Genomic DNA, 6,810 nt, shown 5'->3' on the forward strand with positions numbered 1-6,810 from the left:
GAAGTTATTAGTCCAAATTAATTTGAAAAAAATTAACAATAAGATATTAAATATAATAATTTTGAAAACTGTGTCTTTCAGTGTCTATTTGAAACCTTAATACATTTTCTCTGTGAATGCCCGGCTTAGGTGTCCAGAAGAAATATGTTTCTAGGAAGATACTTCTTTGACAGTTTATCTGATTGTTCATCGGTGAAGACGAGAGACCTATTAAATTATCTTAATTCGACTGGATGAATTTAGTCTCTACTCTTATATATTAGGGGTTCATGCGAGGAATGTGGTGGCAAAACGGCGATAAATCACTAATTGAAGTACATGAAAATTATCTAACGGCCTACCATTGCAACCAACCACCCATCATGTCCTTAAGTGTATGGCACTTACATAGTGTGTAAATATTTGAATTCTTGATTTAGAGACAATATATATTATTAAATACAAGAGCTATAACAATAATAAATTTACGTATAAATGAATCAGAAGTTTATATGTTAGCTATATTAAAATTTTAATAAATTGTTTCAATTTAATTTTTAAGTAAATTAATATTATTTAAATATGAATATATGATATTACTCTTTGTTTGGTACCAATAAAATACTATTATTCGATTTTACATATGGCTGAATTTGTGAAAACACAATTCGTCAATTTAACATAACAAATTGTTTATCAGTTCTGATCCCATATACTGCTTTTGTTCCCAAAATTATAATTGTAGATTCCAGGTACGTGTTTTGACTCGTTTGAAGCTAGAAATCCAAATTCATAGCAGAACTAAAACACAAAAAATCCATCAATACTGAATTCACCAGATTTGTTCCCAGATATATATTTTTTTCTTACTTATTTTTATCACTGAAACTAAAATTGTAATTTGCAGGTAAATGTTTCGACTAAAGCTGAAAATCTAATCGAAAATTGTGTATAGAAACTGTGTATGTTTTAAAGAATAGAAGAAATGCTATTATATATATTTCTATTGCATCAAATGAGCGTAATTTCGAAGGCAATAAATAAATATTGATGAAAAAATGACTCTAGTATGGATAATTTATCAATCATAGGGCGCAGCTTCAACCAATTACTGTATATGATAGATTAATTCAAAAACTGAACAACTATTCTATGTTGAAACAGACGAATGGAAACGACTTCATTGATTCATCTTGTAAACATAATCGAGAATATATATATAATATTCTACAGAATCTCAGATGTATCCTTCACCTCATTACGAACTTAATATACTAAAAAAGTACATTAAGTTTGCTTTAGTTAAAAATGTAAAAATATCTTATACCCCTATTCATTAGCAACAGCTACTAGTTGAAAATGTCGATTTGATCAGTTCAAACGTCAGAAAAAACTTAAATTTATAGAAATAGCAAGGTGAAATTTTACAGAATATAATATAAACAGCAATTACACTTCTCTTTGTTTTTTACTATAGTAGTATCTTATTTGTATTCATTCCTACCTATTTGATAATCATATTTTCTTTAAACTAAGAATTTACGACAATGACTAGTTTGCAGGAAAAAAATTATATTTTATTATTACTAAATAAATATTGTTATATATATTACTAAAAGCAACAATCAAGTAAAATCTTAAGTTTTAAACTTTCATACTTTTAAAAATTTAGGCCGAGTAAATTGAGGTAAAGTAAATTAAAATTTCCTAAGGATTAATTGCACTGCACTTATGTAAATAATTATTTATTTATTTATTGCACTTATTTATTATTTTTGGTTAAAAGTTTTCAAATTTATTTATTTATTAATTAAACATCTTATAAAATTTTCACAATGGTAACACCTAATTTACCTAATTTTTTTCTAATTTACCCTACTGGAAATTCTGGTAAATACCAACATTCACTGCCATACCGACATAATTTACTATTTCCCGCAATTTACCATCAATTTACGCGAACTCGCCAGGGCCTTAATGCAAATTACTATAAATCGTGCATGAAGTATCCTATTAATGCAGTTGCAAAGCAAATAATGCTAGCTTAATTTGTAATTTTGCCATTTATATATCGTAATATATTTTAACATAATTCATAAATCATTTATGATATTTACATCTTCAGAAATTTAATTAAAATACAACAACGAAAACAGTTACAACCACGAGAATAATTTTAATAGGTGTGTATAATTCCGTCTATAAGAATTGCTATGAGTAATATTATCTTTGTAACAAGATAACTAGTATTATGTTTGTGTATTAAGGCTAAGCCACAACATCACTCGCCACTTATAATTATTATGCATAATGAAGCGAAACAACCATTATAAATCGCATTAAATAACTATAATTTTTGCTACTACTGCAGACCGCTTAGTGTTGGCTTTAATGTTATTGTTGCAATCAATGTTATTGCACTTTTTGTTTAAGAAAATGTGTATAATAAAATAAATTAAACGATTGTTATGCGCTTATTTCAAAAGTCAAGTTTATGTAAAAACTGTTTTAACAAAATGTTTCTCGTTCAATCATTCATTGTATGCAAACTTGCATTATTATCATTTATTCATGCCAGCAATCATTCAAGTTTACGGAAGTTAAAAGTGCAACAGCAGCGCCAACAACCTAAACAACAACGTCATCTAAAGCGGCAACGGCAAGACCAACAACAATAACAACAACAGCAAAAACGGTGGCAAACAATGGCCATAACAGTTGCAGCAACTCCGCAACTCCGCAAAAGCATCGGCCGATGCTCGCTTTATGTTAAGTTGCAAGAAATACGATATTTTTCCAATGTTTTTTGTTGTATTTATGTTTTTTGTGCAATGCAAACGGAGCGTCTTGCATTGTTTCCGGCGTTTATCTGCAAAGGTTAAAGACTTTTGCTAACTAAGCAATAAACAAGAAATTATTGTTTTTATATGGTGTTATGTGTTAAGTGCATATGTAACATTACTACTCATACGCCATGTACTCGTAGTGTTACTAACACAGCATTAATAGAAACATTTTGCAATTTTTAAAAACTGAAATTCTGAATACTTTATCAGAAACTATACTTGGTACTTGGTATCCATCAAAAAATTATGGTCTCCGCTATAACTATTAAAAATTATACATATTATTTATTAAAATTGTTCTAGAAAAAAGACTAGTGAAGGCAATAAGTATCCTTCATCATCCCCTATATATAGGGCAATTGAAGTGTTACCAACTACATACAGGTATATTTGTCAAACTGATATTGCCAATTAAGTGAAATTCATACGTATAACACTTGTTTATATTTTTTACAAGTTAGCACAAGCATTTGCCTCCAAGTTTTATAGAACAAAAGTTATTTGAAATAAAATTCAAACGTTAAAGTGCTATTGTGTTATATTTGGCACCTCAAAGTGAATAAAATGTTTGTGTATCGTACCATAAATCGTTAGACTAGTACAGGTAGCGTCGCCAAATGCTATGGTGGAGAACGACACACCTAAATAACATCACCGGAAATGGTTTGGAAAATGAAGGCCCGAATAAAACACACACAAGTCAATACCAAGAACAAAAGTTCTGAAGGATAGAAACTCTCAATTATCATCAACATTCAATATAAAAATACTTGTTGTTCAAGTTGTGAAAAAGATCTTCTGTAACAGAAGATGTCCTCAGTAATAGAATCGGAAAATTTGTCTATTGCATTTTTATGTTAAATTATGGTAATTAATTACATGGAATTAGATTTATATACTAAACGAATAGTAATAATTGAATAAAATATTATGATTGAAAGCAGAACATATTATAGTAGCGAGGCGACTTATCGAGGCTTTGAGACAGATACCAAATATTGAAGACACAATCATCACGTCATTTGTTATTAAAGCGTGATATCATAATTCGAGGTTTTCATATTCAATTAAGATTTTAACTGAAAATATTTACTTTTGCGAAAGAATTTAAGGTTTAAGATAAATGTGGTTATATCTCTCAGCTTAGAAATATCCACTTTTTTATATATTATCATTATATAAATGATCCTATATTAATTTCATTTAGTTCAAAAATGTATTATATATAAAACTTATCAAATTACGTCAACACATTTTTTGATTTTTAATACTTAATAATAATAAATAATAAATATTTTTTCCCAAAAACAAATATATAATTTACTACAGACACTTTTATAATGTGAATCGAATAACTCAATACCTAAAATGCAGTTTAAAATTATTTAAGCTACAGAAAAAAATTGAAATTCTAAAGATTAATCATTATTTTAATTTGCATAAACAGTACGCTATACTCCGTTTTGATTAACACAATAACTTTCATAATTAAAGACGTTGAAATAAATCTCCCTAAAAAATTATTGTGGTTTATTTTAATTAAAATTAAAACCCAACTCATCAAAATATATACTCGTAATTATCAACTAACAAATAAGTAAATATTTTCATTCTTATCGTAAATTTTAGATGTAAATGATGATAGTGATCAAATTCTGAAAATCGGTAGTAATATTTCTTACAATCTGTTGTCTGTTTTTAGAACTTGGAAACTAAGCTAAAATAAAGGGACACTTGAACAAGGCTTAACACACTTACAGAACTCTCTTACACTTGTAACGGGAAGACCTAAATGGTTTAAATTATTAAGATCTCTGTACCTAACAGACAAATCTAATAGAAAAAATTAATTTTTCGCCTTTATACCTCGGTTTACGTTATATATGACAGTGACACGATCTTCATTAACTTTAAAATATATGATTAAGAATGTAGAGAAAACACTCTTCAGTCAGATTAATGAAAATATTAAACTGAATCTTTATTTAAGAAAACAAACAAAAAATATGCATTACAAATGCTAAAAAATCTTTTGTTGTTTCTACATAAATAAACAAAACCACAACACAAAAATACACTAAAATGATAAGACCGCAATAAAAGTTCACTACGTTTATGAAAAGATCTTTACAAAATTCACTACCTTCCTAAAAAAACAAACCAACAATAACACTGAAAACAAAGATCGAAAACACTACACTATTTTAGTATTTCGGACATGTCGGTTTAGTTTTTAGTGAATCACTTAAAATTCTGTAATATGTTCCGCATATGATAAGTACACTATAAAAGTGAACTGCATATTTTCGTTCACTCGTTACAAGAAATATGAAACAAAAATATAGAGTAACACAAATGTACGGTTACCGCCTCTGATTCATTTCATATTAGTTTTTAACAATAATCAGATTTATAAAAATAACATAGTATTCGTAATTTTATATATACGAGAAATGAAACCTAAGTCTTAATCTGACTTTAACTTTTTCAAACCACCACAAAATATTGCCTTCGTCTTTAAGATAAAAGTGAAAAAAAGATCTATTTTTTGAATCCTTAAGTAACTAAAAGCTTTTATTAATAGTCAGACTTTGAAAATGATTATAAGGTTTACTACAAAATTTTTTTTGACTTTTTGGAGCTGTTAAGTGGGGCTTTGTTTTTTGTTTGTTTTTATACGTCAGGCTAAAGAGCTCTTTCGTCCCTACAGTTACGGTAAGGTAACTTTCTTCAGCAGATCAGAGTCAAGGTTGCTGGTTATCACCTTAACAAAATGAGTCTGTTTGAAGAGATAGATTGTCGAATCTGCTTAGAAGCATACGAGACTTCCAGCCCTATGATTGTTTAGCTTTGATCTGGGCCAGAAGGAGGTTAAAAACTATTTTCTCCTTCTGACATAAGGAGATCCTCAACGGCTGACATTTTAGTTTTCATTCGAAAGACGAAATGTTTTCTCTTCGCTTAGGGTCTGTAGCAGTGCAAACGATCAATTATCCGTTCTTAGGAGCTGGCATCCTGTTTATTTCTTTTCTTTCTGTATGAAGTATTTAATATTTACATTGTCTGTCTAAATTACTCTAGTGGGTTTTGGGATTTAAGGATAGTTTTTTCTAATAGTGTCACAAAAGTAAATAATTTAAACCACCGTTGCATTTTAATTGTGTTCTACACATAAGTTTTATTTGTTTTTGTTTTTTGTACTGTACCCTTTTCACCGATTTCTAATATATAAGTTTTATACACACATAGAGTATCATCAATTCGATCCGATCCGACAATTGATTCATTTTTTTTAATAACCATAATATTTAGGTGTGTATCAGTATAAATTAAAATATTCAATTAAGTATTAATTTTATTGATTTTTTTATTAAATTTTTAGCCATTTATATCGCATATTAACAACAAAAAATTATTATATAAACTTTCATGTTACAAAACAAAAAAAAAAATACAAAAATTAATTATCTCGCAATAAAGCAGAAAAGTTAATAACATTAACACACGTTAAAATCGTTGTTTGTAAATAACAGAAAAGAAGGGAAAAAATTTATTATAAAAATAATGTTAACAAAAATATTTATGTTAGCAAAAAATAGGGTTTTGTAAACAATTTCGTTGAACATTTGTCAATTTTTATAATTTTTTCTAATTTTCAACTGTTTAAATCACAGCTAAAAATATACAAAAAACAATTCATAATTTTCGCATTCTGTGTGGTTGGTAAATATCTTAAATATTTTGGAATTAATCAGATACAAAATATTTTGAAGATATATACTTATGTTTATATACGTACACATATAGAAAAAATTACTTATAAAGAATAAAAAGTTCAAAAATAAACATATATATATCACATATATACCTCAATACTTTATAGATATATTATATAAAAACAAATATTATATAAAAACAATATATATATATATATATATATATATCATTATCAGTATTTATATATAATAGAGCCTTTTTAATTTAA

Source organism: Teleopsis dalmanni, chromosome 2 (genome assembly GCF_002237135.1).
Source record: "Teleopsis dalmanni isolate 2A chromosome 2, ASM223713v2, whole genome shotgun sequence".
NCBI classification, from domain to species: domain Eukaryota; kingdom Metazoa; phylum Arthropoda; class Insecta; order Diptera; family Diopsidae; genus Teleopsis; species Teleopsis dalmanni.